The sequence below is a fragment of the Sciurus carolinensis genome, chromosome 12 (genome assembly GCF_902686445.1).
Source record: "Sciurus carolinensis chromosome 12, mSciCar1.2, whole genome shotgun sequence".
Classification (NCBI taxonomy): Eukaryota; Metazoa; Chordata; class Mammalia; order Rodentia; family Sciuridae; genus Sciurus; species Sciurus carolinensis.
Genome location: NC_062224.1, coordinates 20,707,501 through 20,724,139, shown reverse-complemented (window position 1 = coordinate 20,724,139; position 16,639 = coordinate 20,707,501). Strand labels below are relative to the sequence as shown.

Below are 16,639 nucleotides of genomic sequence, written 5' to 3'. Positions count from 1 at the left end.
GTGCATATATGTTCACACATATGCATATATATATACACACGTATACATATACATACATGCATACTTATATATATACACACACACATACTATAAAGCCCTTATTTATATACACATACCCACACATATTACTAAGGACTTTTCAGATATTTACATCCTGACTCTTAACATTTGGGTGACCTTAGACAACTTTTTTTGTTTTTTGTGTTTTTTTTTGGGGGGGGGGAGTACCAGGGATTGAACTCAGGACACTCAACCACTGAGCCACATCCCCAGCCCAATTTTGTATTTTATTTAGAGACAGAGTCTCAATGAGTTGCTTAATGCTTCACTGTTGCTGAGGCTGGCCTTGAACTAGCAATCCTCCTGTTTCAGCTTTCTGAGCTTCTGGGATTATAGATATGTGTCACTGTGCCTGGATCCTTAGACAAATTATTTATCATTTATAAACTTAGTTTCCTCTCCTAAAATTGAACTAATTATACTTTTCTCTTTGTGAGGAAAATTAAATTTTTAAGTAAGATAACATATGAAAAGCATATTTTGTATAAGGCTTAATATATACCATAAGTGCTGGGCATGATGATGCATACCTGTAATCCCAGCAACTCAGGAGGTTGAGGCAGGAGAATCCTGAGTTCAAAGTCAACCTCAGTAAGTTAGCAAGATCCTAAGCAACTCAGTGAGACTCTGTCTCTAAATAAAATACATAAATGAACTGGTGATGTAGCTCAGTGCTTGAGTGGTTGAGTGTCCCTAGGTTCAATCCCCAGTACAAAAAAAAAAAAATACATACACACGCATACAAACACATACATATACACCATAAGTATTAATTTCCTTCTTCTTCCTGCTTTACCTAAATCAGGACTTTAAACCACACTAACTAGCTAATGCTAGAAAATTTCCTATACAAAAACAAGTATAAAAAATGTAATGAATGTAATGAAGTAAGTGTATGTGTATTATTAGTGCTTTAGGTATCATAGTAGACTCTTGTATCACACTTCTGTACAATCAGAAGATAAGTACTACAGTTCAACCCAATTGTGTTCAGCAGTTACTTTGTGCTAAGCACTGTGGTAATTTCTGGGAATATTCTATGAACAAGATAAACTTGATTTCTTCTTCCAAGAAGCTTACAATTTATGGGCAGAAATGAGCCAGTGCAATTATAATACAATATGACAAATTTTAAGAGTCATAGCTGAATTCTGTGGAGATACTAAGGAAAAACACCTAACCAAGTCTAGGAAATAAGACATCAGTTGAGGGTCAGAGATCTGAAAGAAGCATAGTTATAGAGGATAAGGTAAAGCTGCCAGGATATCATGTTCTTCCTCCACTTCCCTGACTGATCCCTTCATCTTGGCCTTCTTTGTTGATTATAATCTTCTCTCCTACCTCAATACTTGAGTGCCTCAGGACTCTATCCTTATAGTTTTATTAATTTTCTTTCATTTGATGAGCTTATCTAGCTTCACAGTTTTTAATTTTGCTATTCATATGCTAATTATAGCTATATTTTCATCTCCAGTCTTACGTTGCCCATGAACTCCAAATCATATTCAACTGCTTTCTTTATACCTCCCTTACCTCCATTGGAAGACCCAAAAGAATTCCCTACCACATTCTTAGTGGAGGTACTGATCTCTCCCTCAAATTTAATCTTCCAGTTCCACTGACAGGTACTCCTTCATTCTTATTATTCAGGCCAGATATCTGGGAGTGATACTTGGCACCTTTCCCTTTCTCACATCTATCAGAAAACATTTCCAAATGTATCAAGAATCCCCACTTCCCACCATGTTCACTGCCATTACCTCGGTCTTAGCCAGGATGTATCTTTCTTGAATATTATTATGGTAGTCTCTTACTGGTCTCTCTTCTTCCATGACTGTGCTTTTCAATACATTATTTTCAAAATATCAGCCAGTTTTAATACCAACTTTAGAGTTACCATGTCACTCCTCAAAGCTCTTAAAAGTTTCTCCATTTTACTTACAGAAAAAAAAAATTCCTACAGTAGCCTCTAAACCCAATCATAATTTGAACATTGTACCCTCCATTACCTCATTTTCTAATCTTCCCTAACTTAATATTTAGATCAAGCAGTCTTGATCTTTTTATGTCTTGAGTTACATTTTCTATTTCTATTTAGAATATATGTATATTTAGATATAATGAGTTCTATGATATGAATGTGTCCCTCACAATTGATGTGTTGGAAACGTTATCCATAATGCAACAGTGTTGGGAAGTGGTGCCTTTTTGAGAGGTATTTAGGTCCTGAGAACTCTGTCCTTATAAAGTGTCCTTATAAAGTCAGATAAGGAACTGGGGATATAACTCAGTTGGTAACGTGCTTGCCTCTTATGCACAAGGCCCTGGGTTCAGTTCCAGCAACACACACACACACACACACAAAATCTAAAGAAAGAAAAGTTGTTATACAAGAATATTCTATTGGAAGAAGTTTGGTTCCTTTTGCCCTTCTTCCTTTTACCATCTGAAGATGCAGCAAGAAGACCCTCATCAGACATCAGATGCCAGCAGCTGATCTGACTTCCCAGTCTCCAGAACAGAGAAGTAAATTTCCTAATCTTTGGTTTTATTATAGCACCCCAAATGGACTAAGAAAATCCATTTTTATCTTTCCATAAAAATAATCCATATTCTATTTTACTGGCATAAAGTTATACATAGTAATTAATAGTAGAAGCAATGTACTAGTGTAAGACTATGTTTATCAGCTCTTCCTGTTCAAGTGATATGTCATGTACCATAACATCTAATCTTTCTCACAGAACTAACAGGCAGAACTTTAGTTTGGTCACAGAATCACCAATAAGGTCATGAAAGATCTAAAATGGCCTTGCTAATCTGAAAAATAATTTTAATATATGTTGCTACCATTGTCTTTTTCCTAAACTGCTATTCTAAATCCATTTTATTTGTACCTGGTTGCCCTAAGAAACTTTAGAAACATCAAATCCAATCTGTGAACTCTTTGGTGACTTCTCAGTCTCAGAATAAAAGTCAGTACTCTTACCATGACTTATGGTGTTAGATACAGTGTGGGTGTGGTCTTTACCTACATCTCCAGCTTCATCTGCTAACACTTTACTTCTAACTGTGTTCTCCTGAGCTACCCTGACCTTTTTTCAGTTTCAAATAAACATGAGCTCTCTCCTAAACTAGAGGCTACTGATCTAATGGTACAAGCTCCAAAGAATCTGCTTGGTTGTGGAAGACTAAGAACAATATCCTTCATTTATAATGTTTACTTAGTATCTACAGTTAGGCAACATAATACCTTTAAAGTTATTTTGGTGTGTTAGCAGAAATTTGGTTCATTTTTACTTATAGAATCTGTACTTATTCAAATCAAATGATCATATTGGACAGCAAAATATTCAAAGTAGTATAAGAAACTCATTCATTGACTAGGATACAATTTAGAAAGTGTGATGGACTTGTACCTATGGTGATATCAAATACAGAGAAAAAGATGGGAGAAAATTGGCAACTTAACAAAAATTAAAAGATAGTACTTATTGATAATCCTAACATGTTTTGGAGGAAGAAAACAGGAAAGGAGGCTTACCAAACAAATTCTGCTGTCAGGAACATTAGGATAGCTTATCCTGCTGACTTTATATTTAATTAGCTTCCTATTTCATCTTTTCTAAAATAAAGTCTTTTTTTTTTAACTGCTTGAGATACTAATGGACAGCTCCCAAGTTTATACTTTATACCCTTATTTTTAATTAAGTTATCATCATGCTCTGGAGACAGAAGGGATCAAATTACTTAAGGAAGATTTGGATATAGCATAAAATATAGGCAGGGAAAATTAGAGATTAAAATGTAGTATATTGATTGAGTCTGAAAGGAGAATGATTTTATTTTACATGAGATATTGGGGAATGCTGTCTTGATAACTGACATTGAAGTCTTCGACTATGTGCATGGGTATACTTACAGAAAGCATTCTTGACAAGACTAATCTGGTCATTGGATCAAGATACACTGGCTTCCTGGACATTTGCAGAAAAGAAGTTTATAACTTTTGGTTAGATTTTTGCTATAAGGAAGAACAGTATTTAATTAAATGTTAAGGGTGATCAAGAAAACCAAATGCAAGTTGAGTATCCCTGAAACCAGCAGTGTTTCACATTTCAGAGATTCGGATCTTAGAATATTTGGATAGACTTTACCAGTTGAGCATCCATAATCTGAAAATGCAAAACCTGAAATGTTTGAAATCCAAATCTAAATTTTAAAACATTTCAGATTTTGGATTTTTTGATTAGAGTTGTTCAACCTGAATCACCAAAAAGCCTAATCATTTGATTATGTTAATGTGACTAATACCTTTCTTATATGTTAAAAATCTTACCAATTTTCTGAGTTCCTGGTGTGGACTATCCTGGAATTTCTCATGAAGGTTTTACTGAGGAGGTTACAGATTTTTAAAATGAAGTATACTTGAATAAAATAGAATTTTTTATTTAGGGCTGGGTAACTCCATGAAAAGAGTCTTTGGGGATATTCACTGTTCCACTGTTATGCAATGAGCTATTTATTCTTTTTATGCTGCATATTGTTGTTCAGATTTGCAAGAATTAAGGTTATTTTCGACTTTTCTAAGCAATCTTAGACTACAGACAATTTCATAACAGTGCTTATATTGGAAAGTCCAAATTAGAGATTATCATCATTGTGCAGATGAGGACAAACCAAAATCTGACTAAATTTAGCATTGTTATAATTGGTAGCAGAGAGCTGAAGCATTTAAAATGTTTTCTTACAGATTCTCAAAAGAGTCTCATGATTCAAAGTTCATACATTTATGGACAAATGATTAGTATTCACAATCACCTAAAAACTTCTGCATAATTTATAAAAGAAAGAAAAAAGAACTCAAAGAAAAACAATGAAAGTAAATGATTTTTATTAAGTTATAAAAAAGACATTTTATGAATTAATAAAATAATTATTGGTAATATAAAATCAAGAAGTTTGTTTTGCTTTAATTTTCAGTTAATAAGGTGGGCTTTTCTCTTCAGTCATGTTTGCTTCTTTGGTTGACTGATGTGCCTGTCTGTAAAGGACACCAATACATGACAGTGGAAGCAAATTTATCTTGGAACTGTATGGCTACAATACTCATTTTCAAGTTGCCCCCCAACCCCTATCCTATTAAAAATCCTGCGAAATATTAGAACTAGAACAGACATCAAACTATTTGGTCTTTTTCCAACCTCTTTATTTTGCAAATGAAAGGAGGGAGGCTAAAAGAAGATACCATTCAACCAACTTTTCTCAGTTAGGTAATGAGAGAGACAACAATAGAATCTAGTCTCTTAATTCCTGGTCTACCTCTGTCTTCACTATGGTCATACCTTGCACAGAGGGTACTAATTCAAATGGTATCAAACAGGGAACCAGGGAGCACTATGTTCTGCCCCATTACCTATTAGGTCTCCAAGGAAGTGAGAACCACAGAGGATGAAGTAGGGAAATTTATAATAACTCAAAGTGGCCCTAAGACCTAAAGTAAAATTCATATGAGCTTGGATGAATCATGTTGTTGAACTATCTGAACTTTTCAATGTCCAACTACTTTATCTGTAACTATTGGAATATTATGTTTCAACCTATTATCAACTTGGTTTCAGGGGCATAAAACTTAAGTCAGTCAAGATATCATTTTTTTCTATGATGGTCACAAAACCTAAAACTAAAACTTGGATTTTTAAAAAACTCCACTGTAGAGAAAACCCTTCCAGAGGAGATGTATCATCCAGATGCATACCAGGATATTGTTTCTAGGCATAGAGTTTAAAAAAAGGTAGATAAAAGAGAGAAAACTGATAGGACATAAGGAGAGTAAGAGAATGAGACCATGAGAATATATGTAGTTAAAACAGCCTAGTATTTAATCCATTACTATTGTTGTTTGTTTTGATAATCAAATTATCCAGATTTGCCCAGTGGGAGCCCCTTCAGACTATATCCTGAATCTTTTTCATATGACCCCTCCATTCTTTGAGGACTTTCCCACTTCCTAGTGCAATGAGATATTCCAGACTCATTTTATCCTTTCTTTCTCCCAGTCTGGGTGTCAGCCTTTTCTCCATGAAGCTCTATTCCTTGTTAGGGAAAAATGGTAGCCATTCGGTTCTGAGATAAATTTGCTTCCACGGTGATCATAGAGCAGGAAGTTCCTAATTTTATAGATAATTTTTAAGCCAATGTAGTCTGCCTCTAGCTTGGTGCCTTTTAGTTCTATTTAGATCAGTGCTAAGCAAAATAGAAAAATAAATTGGAAAGTTAAATACAGAATGAACATAACAATGCTGTTGAGAACACAATAGTATGGGGATAGTTGTTTTATGACAAGATAGTTTGAAAAGTATAATTCCCAAATTGCTGAAGAAGTTCAGCAATACCAGATAAAACATTGGCAACAAAGTATATCAGAGATCTAGACCACCTCCTTTGAGTGAGTGTGAAAAGTGTGATGCCAAGACAGTTTCTAGTCATTGTATATCTTTGTCTTTTTTCTATTTTGTTTTGTGTGTTTCCCTCAAGTCTTTATACTAGGACATTTACAATATTTTCAGTTGTGTTAATGCTACTTGAGTTGATTCTGATATTCTTAGAATCTCATTAATGTTTTTATTTATTTTCATTTTCTTACTACTCCTCTTGGCACAATTTTTTCTCTTTCTCTGTTTTTCTCTTTTCTTCCTTTTTTTTTTGACCTGTTTCTCTCCCTACCACCCTTTCTCTCTAGTATATTTTTCTTTGTGCTTTTTTGTCTGAGGGAACATACTTTTTATAATGTCTTGAGACTGTGGGAGTTACTTTTTTGAATCTTTATCTGTTTTCCTGGATAATGACTTGGCTTTTATTGTATACTCTTTTACTGCTTCACCCTCTGTATTTAACCAGAGTATATACTGTTTTCTTTCTGATTTTTATTCATTTTTTTATTGTGATAAGATATACATCTATAAAACTTGACCATTTTAACAATTTTGAAAAGTATAATTCAATGACTTAGATACATTGACAGTATTGTACAACCACCACTACTATCCATTTCCAGAACTTTCAAAGTATCCTGAACTGAAACTCTGTATCCATTATACAATAACATCTTATTCTGCTTCCTTACCTCTGTCCCTGATGCCTCCATGAATTTGCCTATTTCATGTGGCTTATGTGAGTGGCATCATACAAGATTTGTGTTTTTGTCTCTGGATTATTTCATTTGGTATAATGTTTTCAAGATTTATCCATGTTGTATCATGCATCATAATTTTATTCCTTTTTATGACTGAATAATTTTTCATTATATATACAGTCATGTGTTGCTTAATGAAAGGGGTACATTCTGAGAAATGCACTGTTAGAAAATTCATCATGTTACACACATCAGAGTGTACTTATATCAGTAAAGATGATGATTATAAAACTAGGTGAAATAATCTTATGGAACTACCATAGTACATGTGGTCTGTCATTGACTGAAAATTTTTATGATGCTCATTACTATATGAACAATGTTTTGTTTATGATTCATACATTAATGGATATTTGAGTTGTTTTTACCTTTTGTCTTTTGTGAATAATGCTGTGTTGTATTTTTCTGTACAGAGTGGCTATGAAATTTAGCCGTGCCCTGTCCTGATGGGACTTTAGGACAATTGTCATAGATGTTTACACTGTTTCTTTCAGGGGATACTCTTTTATCCTGGTGGACCATCTAATGCCTAAGTACCTGACAAGATGTCTCTCTCACAGGAAGCTTGTTTATACTGGAAGATACCTTTATGGCTCTTTTTCTGATCTGTGTGCAGTTGATTCCTGTCAAAATAGCCACTGTCTTGAAGACTCTTCATTGGGATAAAGTTAATTTCAGGTGTGCCACTTGGGTAAGACACCCAAGGAAGCATAATAAAAATACATGAAATAACAAGCAGTTTTTTACTCACAGGTACACAAGAGAAGAGGGGCACTGATGAGGGCTGATGGGACTGTCACAGGGTGTCTGAAAGAGATAGGCCTAGGGGTCTGAGGCATTTATTGGGGTCCTGGAATTATCCAAGGAGGTTTACAATTGGGAGCTATATTAGTTGGGTATAGAGCATGCAGGTATGCATTCCATGATATCACACAATGGTTGAAAGTGGACTTTCCAAGCCTGATGCCAGTCTCTGTATGTTCTACATAGGTTATGAAGGTCAGTGGGGTAAATCAAATAGATTGTATTTTCCTGTTTCATAGGGAGGTGATCACCAGAAAGCAGGTATATGAGGCTGATACCTGGACTGACCATACCGGAGAACTGAGAAAAGGCAGAAACATGAAAATTGTGTCACGGTGATTAATCCCTACTTCTGGTTTAAGAAAGTTAAACCTATATATATACTGAAACAATATAAAATTATAGGCATTTACTACCTGCTGCTATAGATATTGGTGTATAAGTATCTGCTTTGGTGTTTGCCTGTGTATATACCTAGGAAGAGTATTACCATGGATCATATGGTAATTCTATGTTTAACTTTTTAAAACAGTATCAAACTGTCTTTCAAAATGCCCATACCATTTTACATTCCCACCAATACAGAGTGCTCTCCTTTTTCTCTTTTTTTTTTGTGTGTGTGTTTTCTTCTAAGAATTTTATTGTTTCAGATTTCCATTTAATTCTTTTTTTTATTTTATTGTAAACAAATGGGATACATGTTGTTTCTCTGTTTGTACATGGCGTAAAGGCATACCATTTGTGTAATCATAAATTTACATAGAGTAATGCTGTTTGATTCATTCTGTTATTTTTTCCCTTCCCCCCCACCCCTCCCACCCCTCTTTTCCCTCTATACAGTCCTTCCTTCCTCCATTCTTGCCCCCCTCCTTAACCCTAACTCGAACCCTAACACTAACCCCTCCTACCCTCCATTATGTGTCATCATCCACTTATTAGCGATATCATTCGTCCTTTGTTTTTTTGAGATTGGCTTATCTCACTTAGCATGATATTCTCCAATTTCATCCATTTGCCTGCAAATGCCATAATTTTATCATTCTTTATGGCTGAGTAATATTCCATTGTATATATATACCACAGTTTCTTTATCCATTCATCAATTGAAGGACATCTAGGTTGGTTCCACAATCTGGCTATTGTGAACTGAGCAGCTATGAACATTGATGTGGCTGTATCTCTGTAATATGCTGATTTTAAGTCCTTTGGGTATAGGCCAAGGAGTGGGATAGCTGGGTCAAATGGTGGATCCATTCCAAGTTTTCTAAGGAGTCTCCACACTGCTTTCCAGAGTGGCTCCACTAATTTGCAACCCCACCAGCAATGTATGAGTGTACCTTTCTCCCCACATCCTCGCCAACACCTGTTGTTGCTTGTATTCTTGATAATCGCCATTCTAATTGGGGTGAGATGGAATCTTAGGGTGGTTTTGATTTGCATTTCTCTTATTACTAGAGATGTTGAACATTTTTCCATATGTTTGTTGATTGCTTGTAGATCTTCTTCTGTGAAGTGTCTATTCATTTCCTTAGCCCATTTGTCGATTGGCTTATTTGCATTCTTTTTGAGTTCTTTATAGATTCTGGAGATTAGTGCTCTATCTGAAGTATGATTGGCAAAGATTTTCTCTCACTCTGTAGGCTCTTTCTTTGCATTGCTGATAGTTTCCTTTGCTGAGAGAAAGCTTTTTAGTTTGAATCTATCCCAGTTATTGATTCTTGCTTTTATTTCTTGTGCTATGGGAGTCTTGTTGAGGAAGTCTGGTCCTAAGCCGACATGTTGAAGATCTGGACCTACTTTTTCTTCTATAAGATGCAGGGTCTCTGGTCTGATTCCGAGATCCTTAATCCATTTTGAGTTTAGTTTTGCGCATGGTGAGAGATATGGGTTTAGTTTCATTCTGTTGCATATGGATTTCCAATTCTCCCAGCACCATTTGTTGAAGAGGCTATCTTTTCTCCATTGCATATTTTTGGCCCCTTTGTCTAGTATGAGAAAATTGTATTTATTTGGGTTTGTGTCCGTGTCCTCTATTCTGTACCATTGATCCACCTTTCTATTTCGGTACCAATACCATCCGTTTTTGTTACTATTGCTTTGTAGTAGAGTTGAAGATCTGGTATTGCGATACCCCCTGCTTCACTCTTTCTACTGAGGATTGCTTTAGATATTCTGGGTTTTTTATTCTTCCAGATGAATTTCATAATTTCTTGCTCTATTTCTGTAAGGTACATCATTGGGATTTTAATTGGAATTGCATTGAATGTGTATAGCACTTTAGGTAGTATGGCCATTTTGACAATATTAATTCTTCCTATCCAAGAACATGGGAGATCTTTCCATCTTCTGAGGTTTTCTTTAATTTCTTTCTTTAGTGTTCTGTAGTTCTCACTGTAGAGGTCTTTCACCTCTTTCGTGAGATTGATTCCCAAGTATTTTATTTTTTTCGATGCTATTGTGAATGGGGTAGTTTTCCTAATTTCTCTTTCTGAAGATTCATCACTTATGTATAAAAATGCCTTAGATTTATGTGCATTGATCTTATATCCCGCTACTTTACTGAATTCACTTATGAGATCTAAAAGTTTTCTGGTGGAATTTCCTGGTTCCTCTATGTATATAATCATATCATCAGCAAATAGGGATAGTTTGAATTCTTCTTTTCCTATTCGTATCCCTTTAATTTCTTTGGACTGTCTAATTGCTCTGGCTAGAGTTTCAAGGACGATATTGAAAAGAAGTGGTGAAAGAGGGCATCCCTGTCTTGTTCCAGTTTTAAGGGGGAATGCTTTCAGTTTTTCACCATTTAGAATGATATTAGCCATGGGCTTAGCATAGATGGCCTTTACAATGTTAAGGAATGTTCCCACTATCCCTATTTTTTCTAGTGTTTTGAGCATTAAAAAATTATTAGAAGTAAATGAGAACAAAGAAACATCATATCAAAATCTCTGGGACACTATGAAAGCAGTACTTAGAGGAAAATTTATCTCATGGAGCGCATTTAATAAAAGAAGTAAAACTCAACAAATAAACAACCTAACACTACAGCTCAAAGCCCTAGAAAAAGAAGAACAGACCAAGACCAAAAGTAGTAGAAGACAGGAAATAGTTAAACTCAGAGCTGAAATCAACGAAATTGAAACAAAAGAAACAATACAAAAAATTGACAAAATAAACAGTTGGTTCTTCGAAAAAATAAACAAAATTGATAAACCTTTAGCCACACTAACAAAGAGAAGACGAGAGAAAACCCAAATTACTAAAATTCAAAATGAACAAGGAAATGTTACAACAGACACGACTGAAATACAAAACACAATTAGAAGCTATTTTGAAAATCTATACTCCAACAAAATAGAAAATTTCGAAGACGTCAACAGGTTTTTAGAGACATATGAATTGCCTAAACTGAACGAGGAGGACATACACAATTTAAATAGACCAATTTCAAGTAATGAAATAGAAGAAGTCATCAAAAGCCTACCAACAAAGAAAAGTCCAGGACCAGATGGGTTTTCAGCCAAGTTCTACAAAACCATTAAAGAAGAGCTCATTCCAATACTTCTCAAAGTATTCCATAAAATAGAAGAGGAGAGAACCCTCCCAAACTCGTTCTATGAAGCCAATATCTCCCTGATACCTAAACTAGACAGAGACACATCAAGGAAAGAAAATTTCAGACCAATATCCTTAATGAACATCGACGCAAAAATTCTCAACAAAATTTTAGCAAATCGCATACAAAAACATATTTAAAAGATAGTGCACCATGATCAAGTGGGTTTCATCCCAGGGATGCAAGGTTGCTTCAACATCAGGAAGTCAATAAATGTAATTCACCATATCAATAGACTTAAAGTCAAGAATCACATGATTATTTCAATAGATGCAGAAAAAACATTTGATAAAATACAGCACTCCTTTTTCAACCTCCTCAATAGTGCTTGTTATTTTCCATTTAAAAATATAGCCATCTTAATTAGTGTCTATTTTATGAAAAATCATGAGGACAACTGTGAAAGAAATAGGTTGAGGCAGTCTACCTCTTCTTTTCAAAATCATATGAAGCCCAGATTCTCAGGCTATGTTATAATTTGGTGTTTTGACTTCCTCCTTAATCACACTCTAGTTCTGTCTTCTTTGGCTAGTGTGCCACAGAGGTACATCAACAAAGGTAATATGTCTCTGATTTTCTTGTCAATCTGGGATGACACTGTGTCCCTACAGGAAAATCCCTTTGTTCCCTTTTGACTTCCCATCCCCTAAAATTTAGTTATCTAGCAAACAAGTCATCATTTCTGGGCTGAAACAATGTGTCCTGCTGAGCTCTTGAAATAGAATGCAACAGCTCTCAGTCTCTTCTTTCATTTCAGTGTAAATGAAACTCAGTGTTTGGATCTTCCCTTTTATCCTTTATCTCATAGTGATCTCATCCATTCTCATAACTCATTATACTCTCATGTCAACACCAAAATAAATCTCCAGCCCAAATATCTTCCCTCAATTTCAGTCTTATGTGTGCATTTACCTATTCAAAATATCTATATGGAGTCTGATGGACATTGCAGACTCAATACATCTAAAACTTAACTAGTAATTCCACTACCACCACCCCTATCTAACCTGCTATATCAGCAAGTTCCCCAATTCCAGTTGTTAGTAATTCCATCCTTCCAGTTATTCAGGTCAAAATCATTAGAGTCATTGTAGACTTCCTTCTCTCTTCTATATCTCATATTCAGTCCCTCAGGGAATCCTGTTGGTTCCACCTTAAAAGGTATCCAGAACCTAACCATTTCATTGCATTGTTACCACTCTGGTCTGAATCACCACCATTGAGTATTAGGTTATTACAATAGCCTTCCATCTAGTCTCACTGTTTTCCATTTTTGGCCTCTTATGTTCTTCTCAATACAGCAGCCAGAAATTTCTTTTAAGTTTAAGGCAGATAGTGTTAATCTTGCTCAAAGCCCTGCAATAACTCCTTATTTCATTCAGAATAAAATCTAAAGGTCTAAAAGAACTACATTACCTGTTTACCTTTTGACTATTCTCGTTGAGGACAGGCACATTCCCACTGTTTAACCCTTACCCAGGCTGTTGTCTTTGCCTAGAACTTGCTTCTTCCTGTATCTATGTAACTTCCTCATCTTGTTCATGTCTTTGTTGAAATATTATACAAAGCCCGCATGCCTTGCTCATTCTGCCACATTATGTCCTTCCTGTTCTTCCTTCAACAGATTTAGAACACACCACCCTATGGCCTTGATATGGGTTGTTTATTTTTCCAAAAGCAGTCTTAACCCACCTACCTCCATGACTAACTCTCTCATTTTATTTAAATCTTTGCTCAAATATCAACTTTATAGCTAAAAGAGGTTATGAAAATCATTATTTTAAAATAAACAAGGAAAGGTTAATTCAAAATTTGTGACATTAACATGAGAATAAACCACCACATTTGCAAAGAATTCTTAATAGGACCAAATGGAGACAGATTCAGCCATGATGTAGAAGCCAAAATGTCATAATTTGGCAGTAGACTAAGAACATCATGAATGATACTGAGATTTTCTTCATAGGAACAAATGAGGAGATATGCTGGCTTTGGCAGTGATAGAGAATTTGACAGTCAGATGGTTTTATTTGAAAGAAATGGCATCTCTGCAGCAATTCTATAACTAGAATGTTTTAGCTCTCATGAAAAATTCTGAAAAGAGTAAAATATCTATTAATTTCCAATTCATTTGCTACAGTCTGAAAGTTAAAATCTTTGCTCATGGGCAAAACTTGGCAAGGACTCTTTTTATCCCTTTTATCAGTGGTTCATATTTCTCCTTCACTAACAAAAATACATCTTGAATTTTTCCTATGTAGGCCTAAGACAAATATGTAATTATGCATTTCTGAAGTCTGATAAGCTACTTTTGTTAACAAAAAGCCTAACAAATTTAGATTTCAGGTTTTAGGTATTATATATGAATATCTGATTTTAGAGGTTTTTCAGTGTCTCTGGGAAATATTCCTAGAATTGTCAGACATTTATATTAGTAGACTAGAAAGACTGTCATGCTAAAGTTTATCTCTGTGGTCTTTATATGTTAACAGTTTTTCATAAGAAGGCATGAAACCATTTGAGATACTTGAGAAATAATTTAGAAACTGACTATAGACAGAAAAATAGTAGATTTCAGCAGTGTACCCTGAGAAGTAGTTTCTTCTTAAGAGCAATGGAGGAAAAAAATTACAGAAGGCTTGAAACATATTTAAAATGGTTGAAAGTATTCTTTTTAAAATGACAAGATGAAATTTTGACAACATAAATCATATTTTAAGAGTCTGGGGCTTTACAATATCTTGATAGTCACAATTCAAAAAGCTTGATATATTATTTTTAAAAAACAGCAAATAAGGAAAACTGTAAAGGCATAATGTGTACATAGAATTGTGTTATTAAAAACCCAACCTCAAAAGATCCAGAACCAAGTCAAAATATGATTGAGAAAAACCCTTAGTAGCATTTAACCTGAATTTGAAAGATCAGTGTGAAATTTTAGAAGAAAGAACAGAAGCTTTCCTAGAATACATCAGAAATGTATCTCAATTCATATATTGCTTTAGTTATACATTTATCTACAAACTTTGGTTATCGTATATGGAATAGGAGAGAAATAGATTAAATTTTGGGAAAACAATCAACATTGTTAGATTTTTTAAAATGCTTAATATAATAAATTATATAAAGGCGAACTGAGGTTGTAGCTCAGTGGTACAGTGCTTGCCTTACATATAAGAGACAGTGAACTTGATCCTCAGTACCACATAAATAAATAAAATAAAGGTATTGTGTCCATCTACAACTAAAAACAAAAGCAAATATTTAAAAAATAAATTATATAAAGGAAATGTTGTTTATGATTAGATATGAATAATCTCTGTGATCTGTCCATCCTTGGGTATGCCTAATTGAGCTTTATTTTCAAAGCCATCTCTAGGCTTTGGGGATTGCTGTACTCTGAGTGTTTCAGTCAAAGTGTGTGTTGAAATCCTAACTTCTAGGTTATGCTATTAGGAGGTGAATAAAGTCTTCATGGGGATGATTAGGTCATGAAGAGAGAGCCTTTATGAATGGTATTAGTGCCTTTATAAAGATGCTTTTTACTTCTTTCACTGTGGGAGGTTAGAGTGAGAAAGCTATCCATGATTAAGCAAACCGTCACCAGAGTCTACATTCACTGGTGAATTGATCTTTGACATCCAGCTTCCAGAACTGTGAGAAATAAAATTGTTTATTGAATTATGATGACTCTAGCTTGTAAGGCCCCTCTCCAAATTATAGTATTTTGTTATAGCAGCTTGAATGGACTAAGACAGGGATCCTATAAATATGGTTAATTCAAACAGACATTCTTGTCCTAATCCAAACCCTACCTTCAATTTAATTTTTATTTTAATAATATAACATAAACCCATAATGTTTGCCTTAAAGAATACATTCTAAAAATCCCATAATATTGTAGATAATATGTTATTTCATTTATATAGATTAAAATTGTGTGTGAGGGGGATATGAGCTTGTGAAGTAAATTATAAGAAGGTAAGAGGTTGACAAACATAAAATTCAGGATGATGGTTACACTGAAGAAGTAAGGGAAGAGAATGAGATCAAAGACGGGCAGAAAGGGAAATTTTATCTGATTAACTCATTTTTTTTTTCTTGAACTAAGGGGTAGGTAGGTGGCTAGTGTGTTACAATGAACTAATATTTCCATTTCTAACCTTTTATCTATTGATCAATTGATTGATCCATTGTTTGAAATTCTGAGATGATCTAATAATTAGAGGCCTAGAATAAGAAAAGGATCCAGCAAAAGAAATTGGGAATGAGCTGTCAGGAAAGTAGAAGGACCAATTTAAGTACACATGTGTTTCAAGAAGGAGGGAGTGGTAAGTTTCTTCAGATCTTGCTGATTAATCTTGTAAGATGTACAATAAGAATTTTCATTGAATTTAATAACGCTGAGGTGACTTTGACCAGAGCAGTTTTGGCATGGTGATATGTGATGAAAGTCTTACTATGATTCCAAGGAACTGGAGGAGATGAAAGAGGGAGACTACAAGTAGAAACAAATCTTTCAAGAAGTTTTGTAATAAATAGAATTTGGGAATTTTTTTAGATGAAAGGAATTATGTGTTTTCATAGCTACAGAATGACCTAATAGAGAAGGAAAATTATGATGGAGGAGAGAAGTGAATATTATCATTAGGGAAGCCCTTCAATAGTGAAAAGCATATGAGATCTAATGAATACTGAGAGGGGTGAATTAGATTATAACAGTTTATTTATTGTAAAAGAAATTAAAGATCTACCAAGAGACTTCCATAAATATAAGAATAAATATGAAAACCATAAATTCCATAATATAAACCATAAGTTCCATAATATAAACCATAAATTTCATAAATATAAAAACCTGGGGTCTGGCAAAAGTTAGAACTTGGAATGTCTCTAAAACATTAAAATTTTGAGCTATTTCTCTCGTTTTCCTGTTGTTCAGGACTTTACATTACAGTCAG

The 16,639-nt window shown here is 34.4% G+C and overlaps 1 protein-coding gene across 1 annotated transcript in view; it reads left to right on the top strand.

The window, feature by feature from the left end:
• The window catches only part of Gpr158 (G protein-coupled receptor 158), a 465,699-nt gene that overhangs the window by 320,986 nt on the left and 128,074 nt on the right, over window positions 1–16,639 (top strand). The gene's annotated exons all lie outside the window — the stretch shown is intronic.